Source organism: Callospermophilus lateralis, chromosome 1 (genome assembly GCF_048772815.1).
Source record: "Callospermophilus lateralis isolate mCalLat2 chromosome 1, mCalLat2.hap1, whole genome shotgun sequence".
Classification (NCBI taxonomy): domain Eukaryota; kingdom Metazoa; phylum Chordata; class Mammalia; order Rodentia; family Sciuridae; genus Callospermophilus; species Callospermophilus lateralis.
In genome coordinates, this window is record NC_135305.1 from 43946411 (window position 1) to 43960644 (window position 14234).

General features: G+C 33.7%; 1 pseudogene; it reads right to left on the minus strand.

Moving 5' to 3' along the window:
• Nucleotides 1-1356: 1356 nt before the first annotated feature.
• LOC143384380 (small nucleolar RNA U3) lies at nt 1357-1428 on the minus strand (annotated as a pseudogene).
• Between the last annotated feature and the right edge of the window lie 12806 nt (nt 1429-14234).

A 14234-nucleotide genomic window follows, 5' to 3' on the forward strand; every position in this document is an offset into this window, starting at 1 on the left:
GGACAGCCAGTCAGTCATTCAATAACTGACAGTGGGCTTCCTTTGATTTGTCTTGGCTAAGACTCAGTCCATAGTCTAAAGAGTAATGGCACGTCAAGCTCCCAGAGTAGTTCTTTTAATGCCTATTTTTCTGGGAATAATAAGGGAATCAATCATACGGGACACACAGTTCACTAATAGCTTTCCCCCCAAATTCTTCAAATCTCCATTTCTAACCTTTTTTTATATTTATATATTTTTTATTTATTTCTTACATACATGACAATAGTGGAATGCATTACATTCATTATGGGGTAGGGAGGGAGAGCATGGGAGGAAGATTACCTCTAGATAGGGAAGAGGGGTGGGAGGGAAAGGGAGGGGGAAGGGGAATAGCAAGGATGGTGGAAGGTGATGGTCATCATTATACAAAATACATTTCTAATCTTTTATACCTTCAATGTGAGTACATACATGAACCTAGTGCTCTGCAAGTTCCATATGGTAATCTTACAACCTCATGTTGAAATATGCAGTAGTTTTCACAAACTTGTAAAAACTTGAGACTTAAATACTTCATTCTAATAGCCAACTATAGCAACAAACAATTGTATTCATTTTTAAATTTAGGTTTCCTCAAGTTTAAATCTTTTGTTTGATTTTTTTGTTATTGTTGTTCCTAAAATAATCACTTTCTTATTTTACAAGTTTATTATAAAAAATGATGTCACACCCTGATAACAGTACAGCATGTTGAGAGATATGTCAAAAGACCCCTCAACACTCCATATACTTATGTGATATGCCTCATAAACAGTCAAATTTTAAATATTAAGGAGTCATCTTTTGCTATAGAAGATTTACTTAATATTCCCATAGTATGTCTTTCCTGAGTACTAATTTTCATGAGGGACTCTTTTTTTCCCTCAAAATTCTTCTTAAGCTAGGTATTCAGTATACTGTCACTTTAGTGGAACTTGTTACATTTTACCTCTGAACAAGAATGGTGGGTGAGGCTGTATTTAAACATTAAATAACATTCCAAATTTAGGGGCTGGGGATGTGGCTCAAGCGGTAGCATGCTCGCCTGGCATGAGTGCGGCCCGAGTTTGATCCTCAGCACCACATACAAAGATGTTGTGTCCGCCGATAACTAAAAAATAAATACTAAAAAAAAAAATCTCTCTCTCTCTTAAAAAAAAAAAAAATTCCAAATTTCCATTGGCTGACTTTCAGGAAAATTGCTCAATATATTTTAGGATGTATTTGCCATTACTCCATCTTTTTTTGTATCGCAGTTAGCCACTGTTTTTTTTTCCTATTTAAGTTGATAATCAACAAAAGTCATCCCATGCCGTCCAAGCTAACAATAAAGCCACTATAGACATGAAGAATAGTTAGAGACAATCTAGTCACATACTCAGAAATGATCCCTGAAAGTATAGTCTTAGTTAGAGACAATTTAAAGGATATAATGAGTAGAAAACTTTTTCTGGAACTTTTAACTTTGATTTTTCTTTTCCCAGTTTTATGGAAATAGGAAAATGAATTAGCTCAGCTATAAGGCCAATTTTCAGAAAACGGCAGAATAAAATACTAAAAGTCTCCAATAAATTATCCTTTTTAAGATAAATTAACAAGTAATTCTGGAATTTTAGCAGTCAGTATCTCATTGAGAGGCCTTGATTTAAATCTTAGCTGTCTCTTATTTTTGATCCTTGGACATTATATTACTTCAGACTTATACAAAATAATCCACTATGATACTTTGTTGAAGAGAAAGAAAGAACGAGAAGTCTGGAGTATATCTTCCAAAGACAAATACATTGGAAATGTCAGTAATTAAAATTTTATGTATTTGCAGAAAAATAATCAATAAAATATCTTCTAGGTTAATGAAACAATTTAGTATTTTGTGTGTGGTGGAAGGAGAAATAAAACAGAGGATAATGCTAAAGCTTTTGTTTCCAATATATATATATATGCAAAACTGCATTTTAAAATTGCAAATGGATGTGGGGATAACTATATTTATCAACTGTTGCACATAAACATAGGACAACAATCAAAAATTGAAGAAATAAAACCCTGTTATGTAATAAGGAAGAAACTGGGTATATAAATTTGCTGACACTCTCAAGAGAGATATGATAAATGTTTTATGTACTGGCAGAATTGTCATTTGTAAAGAGAATGGATACTGATGGCTCCTGCTTCCTTGAAGAACGAAGAACGAAGCCCAAATCCCAGTTTGTCCTACAAAATTTTGAACAATCTGAATCTAAACTGCCTTTCCAAATTACATCTTTCTAATTGGAACCACATAAGATCCAGACAACTTCTTTCTTATTCCTACATTTTACCACATATTGTTTCCTTACCTACAATGTTGTGTTTTCCTTTTTAGCCTAAAGGACATTTAAACATCCTTTAAAGATCATTTGGGTTAATCTTCTTCTCATGCTCTTCTTCCCTACTCTGTTCTTAGTTACTCTCCTTATATCAAAGAAGACATTTGGCATTTGTTTTTAAGGGATTGGCTAGCTTCACTTAGCATAATCTGCTCTAATGCCATCCATTTCCCTCCAAATTCTATGATTTTGTCATTTCTTAATGCAGAGTAATACTCCATTGTGTATAAATGCCACATTTTTTTTTATCCATTCGTCTATTGAAGGGCATCTAGGTTGGTTCCACAGTCTTGCTATTGTGAATTGTGCTGCTATGAACATGGATGTAGCAGTGTCCCTATAGTGTGCTCTTTTTAGGTCTTTAGGGAATAGACCGAGTAGGGGAATAGCTGGATCAAATGGTGGTTCCATTCCGAGCTTTCCAAGAAATCTCCATACTGCTTTCCAAATTGGCCGCACCAATTTGCAGTCCCACCAGCAATGTACAAGAGTACCCTTTTCCCCACATCCTCGCCAGCACTTGTTGCTGTTTGACTTCCTAATGGCTGCCAATCTTACTGGAGTGAGATGGTATCTTAGGGTGGTTTTGATTTGCATTTCTCTGACTGCTAGAGATGGTGAGCATTTTTTCATATACTTGTTGATTGATTGTATGTCCTCCTCTGAGAAATTTCTAACCTCCAAATCTACATCCATATCTTCAAGAAATGACCAAAGGAATACAAATGTAAAAATATCCTACCTCATGATCAGAAAATAGGGATGAATATCACATATGTGCTAGAAAATCTATGGATCTTCTAAATACACTAAATGGGTCCAAGTTGAGAGAGTCCAGGTAGAGATAAGACACTGAAACTGATTGTCCATTTTCTTCCCTAAAGATAACCAATATCTCAAGGAAAAACTAGAGGAGATTCAAGATGCTTCTTATTGGACAAACAAGGACAAACAAGGAACAGATGACCTTTTTTTGCTGAGAGCAATACTATTCAAAAGTAGCTGTGATTAAATGATTGGATTTATAAGAGTCTTTAAACTGCTAGTATTTCAACTAAAAAAACATTAGTGACCACCACAGATGAAACCTAGACTGCACTGGGTATGGAGAACATGTCAAATAGGAACTGATACTAAAAAAATAAAACAAAACAAAACAACAACAACAACAAATCCACCAAATAACACAAAACCAAAACTAATTCTTTCTTTCCCTTTTTTTTCTTCTTCTTCTCGTTTTTTTTTTCTTATTGTTGTCTATTTGTTTGTTTTTTTAGTGCTCCAATAGAACTCAGGACCTCAAGCATACTAGATAAGTACTTACCCACACTCCCTAGCCCTTGTCCATTCTTTAACCTGATGAGAAAATGATAATAAATGATAATGCTATAATAACTGAAGAATTGTGTTGTGATGAAGCAATAGCCACTAAGCACTACCTCAGAAAAAAAACTTTAAAGTACGTGAGTTTTATTAATTTCTCTTGGCTTCAGTTTCCTCAGCTGTATATCAGAGATGATAATGTTGATGATAACACATGATACATAATTGTTATTTAAAGTAATTAATGCATATTCAATAATTAGCATAATAAGCATAGTTTTCAAATTTTTATCTTTATAACTTTCACTATCATTTTGTATAATAAAATTAAAAATTCAAATCACTTAGGAAATGATGGTAACAATATTGATTTTAGAAAGTGGAAAAAATTAAGTTTAACCATTGCTTTTCAAATTACTTCCTATAATTCCTGGTAAATAGCTAATACTAGGAAGAAGAAGACCTTTTCAACAAACACCAGAGAAAGAATACATAAGGAAGATATCTGACTTGATTACAAAATATACATATATATGTATATATAATCAAGTAATGAAAAACATATTAAGCAAAATTCAATGGCAAACAACATGGAGGAAATATTTCCAACATAGTTGAGAAGTTTTCACCAATCAAATGTCCAAGACAAAAAAAGAATACACAATGCTTACAAGGCAGAGAGGAAGATTCCCTGCTGTAAGCACTTCAGTTAGAGGCACTTTTCTGGAGCATAGTTTAGTAATATTTATCTAAATAGTTTTTGGGTTTTTTGTTTTATTTTGTTTTGGGTACTGGGATTGAACTCAGGGGCACTCAACCACTGAGCCACATCCCCAGGCCTATTTTGTATTTTATTTAGAGACAGGGTCTCCCTGAGTTGCTTAGCCCCTCACTTTTGCTGAGGCTGGTTTTGAACTCTAGATCCTCCTGTCTCAGCCTTCTGAGCTACTGGGATTACAGGCATACACCACCACTCCCAGCTCTAAATAGTTTTTAAACTTGTTTTATTCTTAAAATTTATTCTTAGGAAGTAATTCTAAGAAGTAATGGAAAATTTTGCTTATTATGATGAAAATTGCTAAAATATTTTAAGGATAAAACAATTTACATCAATATTTTATTTCTATAAACATAGAGCTTAAATAAATTGTGATCCATCAGCAAGACTGCCTTATAACACAAAGATTTTTAAAGAATATTTCATGAAGTAAAAAGCATTCTTAGTATCCTATTAAATAGTTAAAATAAAAGTTTACAAGGCATTATGCCAAGCCTGGTCCTTTTTTGCATGGAAATTTTTATAGTATGGGGAAAACACTGAAAAATTCTCACTGAAATACTGCTATTTTTAAATGCATATTTAAGTTCAGTATATGATTTTTGTATGCTTTATGCTTTCCATGTTTTCCACAATCTTCACTGAATATGACGTTATTTTATAATCAAGAAAGAAAGTAATGAGCATGAAAAATCCCAACTACAATGAATCTTTGCAAAGTCTTGTTCTGCATATCTATTCAGGGTTGGTTACCTCTTCTTTTTTACTCCCATAGTATTTTGTTCTCAACCATTTTAAACATGTAGTAATTACTTAGGGTTTTTTCCTCCCATTATACTGAGCTCCTTCAAGCTGGAGATATGCTATATTTATGCTTTCCTCTACCCAAACTCCAGTATGCTCAATGTTATGACTTGAACTTTATCTCCCAAATATATATATATTAAGGTCTTAACCCACAGTAACTGTGGATAGATAATTTGGAAATAGGAGATTTCAGGTACAATCATGTTCTTGTGGTAACTTTGGGGTGAGCTGTGATCCAAAGTAACGGACATCCTTTTAAGAAGAGAAATACATAGACACATGGGGAAATACTATGATGATGGAGGCAGAGACAAGCACATTGCATTTGACAGCCAAAGAATGCCAAGGATTGCTGGGAACAACAGGAAGGAAAAAAAAAAAAAAAAAAAAAAAAAGACCTGGAACAGATTCTCTCCTAGAGTCTTGAGAAACAATATGGTCCTACTAACATCTTGATTTTAGACTTCTAGCTTCCAGAACTGCAAGAAAATAAATACATTGTTATAAGAAACCCAATAAATATGAATAATTGTCAAATAAGATATTCCTATATAAACCCCAGGGATAAATTTAGAACCAGTGGATGAATTTTAGAGCAATAATTTTTTCCTCCTTATTAGGAGAAACTGGGATGACTATCTGTGGAGGTAATGAGTTCCTCTGTGGCAAGGAACATAAGCATTTGCTGAATAAATAGCTAGTGGTGTTGTACAAAGAAAATTCAAGCCACATATAGTTACTTGGACACTATGCTAAAATCCATTATTCTCAAATATAATATTTATTTTACAATTTTAATAAAATAACTAAAACTTTGGAAGCATAGTCTTTACAATCTAAGATTCATTGAAATGAGTTTAAGAAAGAGTGAGTTGCTATGGTTCTAGTGGGAAGCATTTATGCAAGTTACCTGGGACATGGCAAAACTGATATTCAATGAAAGTTGGTTTCCTTTCCTCTTTCTAGAAGGTAAAATAAAAATCTTTTAATGACTTGAAATTTCCATATTTAATTTATTTAAAATAAATCTCTATATCTGATAAAAGTAATTAAAGTAAGAAATTTTTCTATGCTTTAGATGAAGTGTATCTGAGTAAAGAGAATTGTAATTTGTGTATAAATGTGGTAAAATGAAATTATAATTCAATTAAACATATATTGAATAATAACTATAAATCAAATATAATGCATGGTGGGAATACAAATACAAATGTTTTATTTTGACAATACATTTAATTATTGCATTAAAAATGAATCTGACATAACTTTCCTATGTACAAATATGAATATACCATATGTACACATACGACTCTCACTATCATGTACATCCACATGACTGGGGTCCTAATTAGAATAAGATATATTCCATGCTTGTATAAATATATCAAAATAGATTCTACTGTTATGTATAACTAAAAGGAACCAATAAAAAAATAAGCATTCTTCAATGCATTTGTATGAAAGAACACATTCACTCAATATATATTTAATTGTAAATATCTGATAGTAGAGGGTTTAAAACATTTTTCAAATAGCTAAAGTACCACTGGCTCATCTCCAGAACTAAACACATCCACGCATATATTTACCACTAGTGATGATCCTTTTCTATTAGACTTGGTTTTCCATATGCCACTCCCTATGAATATATGTATAATTACATATTGTGCATATGTATCTATGTGTATGAATGTGTGTGTGTATATATATAACTATCCATATAGTCATAAAGCCTCCAAATTATTGCAGTTCAGGATATAGATTAAATGTATATCCCCATATATATTTTATACCAGTTATTATTTATCTCTTAGAGTTTGATTGTACACATCTACCACAACTTCACTATTGTCTTTCTTTCTCCACTGTCCACTCCAGGATATCCTTAGAAGCAAATATCTTAGTATATAATGTTACCAGTTTTTAAATGAAATATTATGAAAGAATAGATAATGAAACTATATCTAGATTCTACCCGAATTACTCCTGAGGAATGAGCATGTGTAGCCTGTGCAAAGTAAGTTTATTCTTTCAACAACCTAAAGTGCGCTCCTAGTTAGAAAAGAGTAATGACTCCTAACTACTTCTTTAAAATATGTCCCTAAGCCAGGCTAGAACCCTGAAATGTTAGTTCTCCTTCAGAAGTGTTTACCCCAAATCATACATCTTTCAGACTATGTCTCTAAAGAGTTGCTGAATCAAGCAATTTGTTCAAATAGACCTCTGTGGGACCTCTCTACAGTGATCCAACAAAAATATTTTCAAGAATAAGGAACTTTTTTCTTGGTAATATTTTTTTGGTAAATTTATTCAGTGATTCTGCCTTTAGGGACCAAATAAGCTGTGAAACTGAAGCAGCAAGACAGGCACCTATTTAAATGCTTATACAGTTTTTAGCTATATATAATCAATTTCCTTTTTGAAAGTTCCCTTATGGAGTCTCGTCCACTCTCAGCTCTCACTATGAAAAAGTCTGACAACAGCAGGGTAATGAAAATACAGGTGATAAAAATGGTTAAACACATTTGTATATTAGGGTGAGTGAATTCCAATGTACACTAGTTGCATTGAGATATTAGAACCCAGGGCATATATTTTAGAATCCAAGAGGCAAAGATTTAAATCATAGCTCTGATATTCACTAACCAGGTACCCATTGGAGAGATCATTTCTACTAACTCATGTGTAAAATATTAGGATAAGTAATATCTCCATACCAGCATGGTTGTACAGGTTAAATTAAATCTCATGCCTAAAGCATCTGTCACAGGGGGATATGTAAATTTTGATATTCTCTCTTTTCGTTTTTGATGAATAATTGAGGGAGGAGAGACAGGAATAATTAAACCATTGTTAGAAATACTTGTATAACTTGAGCTTTCTTTTCTGTTCTCCAAAATAATGCTAGACAATTTATAGAATTGGCTCCATGAAAGAAAGAGTACCATCCATGCCTTTTGCTTATTTAATTTTTAGTAAAAATCACATGACTATAAAACATACTGCATTTTCAGAGATAGCAACCTGAGATTATATCAAGAATGGGTGAATGTGATTGATTTCGTTGTTCAAAAATTCTCATACATAATCTCACTCACATGTGTTTGAGGTAACACATGGATATTTGAGACAGAGCCAGGTATACTGTTAGGCTTGGCAAAATTTTACATGGTAAGCACAGTTTGGGTAATTTAAGCCCCATGCTTCCCAGCCACCCTTTAGGCATCCTAGGGGAATGCGGGTGAAGGAAGACTCTCCAGGAAAAGAGACAACGTCAGGGTATTGTCTTGGTTGATTACGCATTAGTATATGGGCATCTACAAGGCTGGTATTCAATCATTCTACAAATATCGGTTAAGCATCAACCTTGTGACAGACTGAATATTGACTGGTTGAAATACAAAGCCAACATGGTTCTTGCATCATGAAACAAAGAGGTCATTCAATCAAATGTCAGGGAGATGAGATGTCATTAGGTACTTGTGAGGATGCTTACAATTAGAACATTAATAAAAAGAGCGTTGACAGGCCTATAAACAGAAGTGGATGACTTAGTAGAAAATAACTGAAAACACTTAAAAATCTGAAATCAAATTTGTAATAATATGATACATATGTAGCCACAACTATCACTTAAAATAAATAGACAAAATAAACCAAAAGGGTAAAAATCTTTGAAAGATTTTGTGACTATAAAACATTCTACTTAACGAGTCTCTTATTTCGGTGATCCTGAAAAGCCTAATAATTACTATTGTCTAGAGTTTACAATTTTCATTTTCTGGAGGCCTACTTCCAATAATGTCTTTGATTCTTTCTAAGTTGGCCTTTTAAAATAAATATCATATGATATATCAAGTTTAATTAATGTCTCTGTGCTTTCTACTTTTGGCTACTGAATTGTTATGACATAAAAAGATATGGCCTCAGTCTCAAAATGATTGAAATGCAGTTACCAAAATTAAGAATATTTACATGTGTTAACAGCATAGTGTTTGCACAGAATAGGATGAGTCTGAAATTCAATCAACATAGGGGAATCTTCCGTTAGCTGTAATTAACAGACTAGGCCATCTGCTTTCTGCTAACCACTGAAATGATGTTATTTGTTCTATAATGTTTCTCTTTTGCTCTCATGTTGACTAGGAAGAAGGAGAAAATAAGTCACATTCACATGGCACATTTTTGTGTAATCAGATGAGACCATTACAAATGTCTTTTTTCCAAATGAGAAATAAGTAATTTTCTATATAATTTCAAAAATCAAGGGCTTTCCTTCTCCTAAAATCCATCTCCACTTCTAGATATTCACAGTTTGAATTTAAACATGAAAATCGTTTTATTTCCAAGGTTATCCCAGAAACATGTAAGTTTTATAAGTTGATTTCTGATATAAGTAACTTTTGGAAATATTCATTTCTGTGAGCATAAATATTGATAATAATAGCCAAGAACACTTTAGAGATAATGTAGGTGTTTCCTTTGAGAAAACTTGGGCCCAGAGAGGACAACTAAATTTCTCATTGGCACTTAGAAGCTAATAATCAAGGTCTGAACTTAAGTCTTTTATTTCAATATCCATATACTTGGCCACAAAGGTTTCCTTTTGCTCATAAATTTAAAATATTATTTTCATGCTATTTAAAATTATTTTGTGACTTAAAGTGATGGTAAAAAATGGACTCCAACAAGATATTTTTTTTCTGACAGGATATGATTTAGTTTCAATATCTTTATTATCATTAAAGAACAAATGTCAAGCTCTTGTTCATGAAGAGAAGAATAGATCCTTCTCTATAGGCACTGGAGTAATATGAAAATAGCATATTATTGTGTTTAATCTTTTAAAAATGGTAATCTTGGTAGCTGCATTCATTGAATGCACACACATATAGGTATGTATACATATATACTTTAACAATTCTTAAATTTATTCTTAAACATTTATGCATTCAACAAGTAACAAATGTTGGTGAAGATGTGGGAGGAAAGGTACACTCATACATTGCTGGTGGGACTACAAATTGGTGCAACCACTCTGGAAAGCATTATGTCCTCAGAAAACTTGGAATGGAACTACCATTTGACCCAGTTATTCCACTCCTCAGTTTATACCCACAGGACTTAAAATCAGCATACTACAATGATGCAGCCACATCAATGTTTAACAGCTCCATTCACAATAGTAAAACTATGGAACCAACCTAGGTGCTCTTTAAAAGATGATTGAATAAAAGAAATGTGGTATAAATACACAATGAAATATTACTTAGCCATAAAGAAGAATGCAATTATGGCTTTTGCAGGTAAATGGATAGAAATAAAGATTATCATGCTAAGTGAAATGAGATAGTTCCCTCCCCCACATAACGAAGTCTGAATGTTCTCTCAGATATGTGAATGATAACACACAATAAGGGTTGGGGAATAGAAATTCACTGGATTAGACAAAGGGGAAGGAACAGAAGGAAATGGGGGTGGGGATAGGAAAAACAGTAGAATGAATTGGACATAAATTTACTATGTTCATATATGAATTCATGACCAATGAAATGCCACACAATGTACAACCACAGAATGGCATCCTAATTAGAATACATAATAATACATATATTATGTCAAAATACATTCAAGTGTTAGGTATATCTAAAAAGAACAAAAAAATAAAATCCCAATTTCTAATTTTAAAAAAAAGAACATTTATGAATTTCAAACAGGATACCACTATTGAATATTTTGCCTTAAAATACTTTTGTTTGTCAGTATGACATAATTCCTGGTCTTTTTTTTAAATTGGTTGTTCAAAACATTACATAGCTCTTGACATATCATATTTCATACGTTTGATTCAAGTGGGTTATGAACTCCCATTTTTACCCCATATACAGATTGCAGAATCACATGGGTTACACATCCACATTTTTACATAATGCCATATTAGTAACTGTTGTATTCTGCTACCTTTCCTATCCTTTACTATCCCCTCTTCCCTCCCCTCCCATCTTCTCTCTCTATCCCATCTGCTGTAATTCATTTCTCTCCCTTGTTTTTGTTTTTTTTTTCCTTTCCCCTCACAACTTCTTATATGTAATTTTGTATAACAATGAGGGTCTCCTTCCATTTCCATGCAATTTCCCTTTTCTCTCCTTTTCCCTCCCACATCATATCTCTGTTTAATGTTAATCTTTTCCTCTTGCTCTTCCTCCCTGCTCTGTTCTTAGCTGCTCTCATTATATCAAAGAAGACATTTGGCATTTGTTTTTTAGGGATTGGCTAGCTTCACTTAGCATCATCTGCTCTAATGCCATCCATTTCCCTGCAAATTCCATGATTTTGTCATTTTTTAGTGCTGCGTAATACTCCATTGTGTATAAATGCCACATTTTTTTTATCCATTTATCTATTTAAGGGCATCTGGGTTGGTTCCACAGTCTAGCTATTGTGAATTGTGCTGCTATGAACATCGATGTGGCAGTATCCCTGTAGTACGCTCTTTTAAGGTCTTCAGGGAATAGTCCGAGAAGGGCAATAGCTGGGTCAAAGGGTGGTTCCATTCCCAGCTTTCCCAGGGATCTCCATACTGCTTTCCAAATTGGCCTCACCAATTTGCAGTCCCACCAGCAATGTACAAGAGTACCCCTTTCCCCACATCCTCGCCAGCACTTGTTGTTGTTTGACTTCATAATGGCTGCCAATCTTACTGGAGTGAGATGGTATCTTAGGGTGGTTTTGATTTGCATTTCTCTGACTGCTAGAGATGGTGAGCATTTTTTCATGTACTTGTTGATTGATTGTATGTCCTCCTCTAAGAAGTGTCTGTTCAGGTCTTTGGCCCATTTGTTGATTGGGTTATTTGTTTTCTTATTGTTTAATTTTTTGAGTTCTTTGTATACTCTGGATATTAGGGCTCTATCTGAAGTGTGAGGAGTAAAAATTTGTTCCCAGGATGTAGGTTCCCTGTTTACCTCTCTTATTGATTCTCTTGCTGAGAAAAAACTTTTTAGTTTGAGTAAGTCCCATTTGTTGATTCTAGTTATTAACTCTTGTGCTATGGGTGTCCTATTAAGGAATTTGGAGCCGGACCCCACAATATGTAGATAGGAGCCAACTTTTCCTTCTATCAGGTGCAGAGTCTCTGATTTGATATCAAGCTCTTTGATCCATTTTGAGTTAACTTTTGTGCATAGCGAGAGAAAGGGATTCAGTTTCATTTTGTTGCATATGAATTTCCAGTTTTCCCAGCACCATTTGTTGAAGACGCTATCCTTCCTCCATTGCATGCTTTTAGCCCCTTTATCAAATATAAGAAAGTTGTAGTTTTGTGGATTGGTCTCTGTGTCCTGGTCTTTTTGCCAACTGGCCACTAGTCAAACAAATGGTCATTACTAGTTAAAATTTCAGAAAGAGGTGTCCTTCTGTGATGAATAGTATTAAAATGTCATCAGTTGGTGTTTGGTTGCAAGATATAGAAAGTAATTCTATTTAACTTAGGCAAGAAATGGAAGTTTATAGGATGTGGGGTGGCTCCCCGAAGAAATAAAAAGTTGAATGCATGTAAGAAAGAGAAAGAATCAGGGCAGCTCTAGGTAACAAGGGACATTGTCTTCAGGGGGTAACAGTGTGAATAAATCAGTATCAGTCACATATGGCCTTTAATCACTTAGCTGAAGACTCATATTCCAGGATGATATGGCATGACTGGCTTCCCTCGGTGTACTTGCTCACTTGCTGCAGGGAGGTAAAAACACTTTGATTTTCCCTTTTACTAAATTGTATACAATGAGAAAGAAATAATTTCCTCCAGACAAGAAAAATCCCTTACCCAAAATAAGGGAGAATGAGTATTAGGAAGACAAACTAAATAAATAAAAATAAAAATCCCACACAATCTAAACAGACCAATAACAAAGGAAGAAATAGAAGAAGCCATCAAAAGATTACCAACCAAGAAAAGCCCTGGACCGGATGGCTATACAGCGGAGTTTTACAAAACCTTCAAAGAAGAATTAATACCAATACTTTTCAAGCTATTTCAAGAAATAGAAAAAGAAGGAGCTCTTCCAAATTCATTCTATGAGGCCAACATCACCCTGATCCCAAAACCAGACAAAGACACTTCAAAGAAAGAAAACTACAGACCAATATCTCTAATGAACATAGATGCAAAAATCCTCAATAAAATCCTGGCAAATCGAATACAAAAGCATATCAAAAAAATTGTACACCATGATCAAGTAGGATTCATCCCTGGGATGAAAGGTTGGTTCAATATATGGAAATCAATAAATATTATTCACCACATCAATAGACTTAAAGATAAGAACCATATGATCGTCTCGATAGATGCAGAAAAAGCATTCGACAAAGTACAGCATCCCTTTATGTTCAAAACATTAGAAAAACTGGGGATAACAGGAACTTACCTCAACATTGTAAAAGCTATATATGCTAAGCCTCAGGCTAGCATCATTCTAAATGGAGAAAAACTGAAGGCATTCCTGCTAAAATCTGGAACTAGACAGGGATGCCCTCTCTCACCACTTCTATTTAATTTAGTCCTTGAAATACTAGCCAGAGCAATTAGACAGACAAAAGAAATTAAAGGCATAAAAATAGGAAAAGAAGAACTTAAAATATCACTATTTGCGGACGATATGATCCTATACCTAGAAGACCCAAAAGGGTCTACAAAGAAACTACTAGAACTAATAAATGAATTCAGCAAAGTGGAAGGATATAAAATCAACACGCATAAATCAAAGGCATTCCTGTACATCAACAACAAAACTTCTGAAATGGAAATGAGGAAAACTACCCCATTCACAATATCCTCAAAAAAAATAAAATACTTGGGGATCAACCTAACAAAAGAGGTGAAAGACTTATACAAAGAAAACTACAGAACCCTAAAGAGAGAGATAGAAGATCTTAGAAGA